The sequence below is a fragment of the Eschscholzia californica genome, unplaced genomic scaffold (genome assembly GCF_041429995.1).
Source record: "Eschscholzia californica isolate CP2 unplaced genomic scaffold, dmEscCali1.0.p SCAF_132, whole genome shotgun sequence".
Classification (NCBI taxonomy): Eukaryota; Viridiplantae; Streptophyta; class Magnoliopsida; order Ranunculales; family Papaveraceae; genus Eschscholzia; species Eschscholzia californica.
Genome location: NW_028238235.1, coordinates 15,001 through 17,500, shown reverse-complemented (window position 1 = coordinate 17,500; position 2,500 = coordinate 15,001). Strand labels below are relative to the sequence as shown.

The window sequence follows — 2,500 nt, the reverse complement described above, 5'->3', positions numbered from 1 at the left end:
TGATTTGATTCTTTCGACAAAGCCCGGGATCTATATTGGAAATAATAAGAAACCCAGTAATTATAACCGTAAAAGTAAGAGCAAGATTCGATTATTTCGGATTGATCGAAAGTAATACAAATAGATGGAGGGAAGAACTAGGGTTGGGGTGCTATTTAAATGTAAATTACATATATGTAATTTACATTTAAATATATGAAGATATATATTGTAGATTAATCTATATTAAGCCTATATCTCTTTATAGAATACAGTACAACTTTAGACAATACACTAATAGATAGTGTGGTAGAAAGGTTCATATATTTCTTTCTACCATACTATCGGATCTCATATACTGCTGATTCTAGTCCGCTCATTTCATTTAAGGCGCGGAATGCAAATCACTTTCATTTCTTCAATCATTGACTAAGAACTAAGAAGTCAAGCTTCATTCAAATTAATCATTTTGACTGACTGTTTTTACGTAGATAATAAGTAAAAAAGCAGTAGGAACTAGAATAAACAGTGCAGTAGCAATAAATGCGAGAATATTTACTTCCATAATCTCATCGTTTTTTTTTTTTACTTCACAATAACTCGGGATCTAATCCCATAGAGATGATAAATCTTCTCCTGTAAATTCAATGAGATGAATTGCATCCCGATGATATTTGATATTGAATCGGATCAATATCATGAATAACAATATCTGAGCTATCAAGTCGATTCATTGTCGAGAATTGAATAGTATAACATAGGAAGATCTTTTATCCATAACAAATCAAAAATTGGATTTCTGATACAATCAATAATCCCGCTGAATTTTTCATTCTTTCTTTTCTATAATCTACAGCCTTCCGTATACAATCATCTGATGAGGTATCATCTGACCCGTCTTCCACTTCTATTAGTCACAAACCCAAACAGTAGAAGTAAAATGGAAAAAAGAAGAAGTGCAGTTCTAAACTAACTAAGTTTTTTTATGATCTAATTTTCGTGGAAGACAAAGAGGTGTCATAAAGATGGATCCCGGTATAAAAGATCTAATATTTCGATAAATTCACTATTTTGGAGTTTGCTCTTTCTTCGGTAGGACCCCCTCAAATAAAATAGGAAGAAAAAAAGATTATGCATTCCCTTACTAATTACTAAGAGGGGTAGATCTTTGTTTGACCTCTCTTTTATTATAATTAATTCTATTTTATATTATAATAGCCGCGTTCCTTGGATTGGGACTGGGACATATATCATATCCAAAATTCAGTGTGCAACTTGAATAAGATAGATAGACTGTTTCCAATTAGGAATTGAGGTTACACAAAATAGGAGCTAGAAGAAAAGGCAGTAGTTTTAATATAAGCCGAAAAATCTTCTTTCGGGCTAACTATGTTAAGGTTAAGTTAATTTTGTATCGTACAATAAAGGAATCCAATTTGTATATGTGCTCCCAGCGAAACGGATGTGTATTCTATTCCATTCCATGGATCAAAAGCAATCGAAAAAGTCAGACCAGTATGGTATCTCTTGTAATCCTGAATTGAATATGTTCCTACCAACAATTGTACCAATCTACCTATGTCTCTCCCCACGAATCGGTACTTGTTGAAGTAATTGAAATTCCTGTATTTGTTCGATGAGACACGAAAAAAAAAGAAAATAAAGACCCACGCCGGGAATTAGATCCTACTCCTTGTCACCCTCTTCACAGAAAATAGAGAGATGAATTGATGGATTCATCGGATCCTAGGTCGGGACTGACGGGGCTCGAACCCGCAGCTTCCGCCTTGACAGGGCGGTGCTCTGACCAATTGAACTACAATCCCAGGTAAATAAGGTGTACAGGATTCTTATGATTTCATTCAAACCATATTTCTATTTAGAATCGCCGTGCTGTAACAGAGACAGGAACGCTATATTGCTATTCACATGGATACGGACTTTAGTGAAGTGAGAACGACACGTATTACTAGTAATTCTAGTGCCATATCAAATCGATTGATAATAAATCTTTCAATGGTCAATGAAAAAATATTTTTTTTTCTTTACTTTAACCCCTTCCTTCTATTTACAGACTAGATTATTAGAAAGATTAGAATATGTGGGAACAAATAAAATAAATAAGGATATAACAGAAATTCTTTTCTTTATTCCCCCGCATCGGGCGTTTCTGGAGGCCAAATTTGTTATATCATCTCATGATGGATCGGCGAATGAAATTATTGGGCCGAGCTGGATTTGAACCAGCGTAGACATATTGCCAACGAATTTACAGTCCGTCCCCATTAACCACTCGGGCATCGACCCAGGAAGAATCCATTTTAGACTTATGGATAATCCACGATCAACCTCCTTTCGTAATACCCTACCCCCAGGGGAAGTCGAATCCCCGCTGCCTCCTTGAAAGAGAGATGTCCTGAACCACTAGACGATGGGGGCATACCCGCCCGATCGCCTACTATGCTCATAGTATGAACAGTTTTTTGGAATTGTCAATATAATGTAATGGTATGACTAGATC

The 2,500-nt window shown here is 35.6% G+C and overlaps 2 non-coding genes across 2 annotated transcripts; both read right to left on the bottom strand.

Moving 5' to 3' along the window:
- Window positions 1-1,731: 1,731 nt before the first annotated feature.
- On the bottom strand, window positions 1,732-1,805 carry TRNAD-GUC (transfer RNA aspartic acid (anticodon GUC)). Its single transcript has one exon. It is a non-coding gene; the product is annotated as a tRNA-Asp (tRNA).
- A 397-nt stretch (window positions 1,806-2,202) lies between these two features.
- On the bottom strand, window positions 2,203-2,286 carry TRNAY-GUA (transfer RNA tyrosine (anticodon GUA)). Its single transcript has one exon. It is a non-coding gene; the product is annotated as a tRNA-Tyr (tRNA).
- Between the last annotated feature and the right edge of the window lie 214 nt (window positions 2,287-2,500).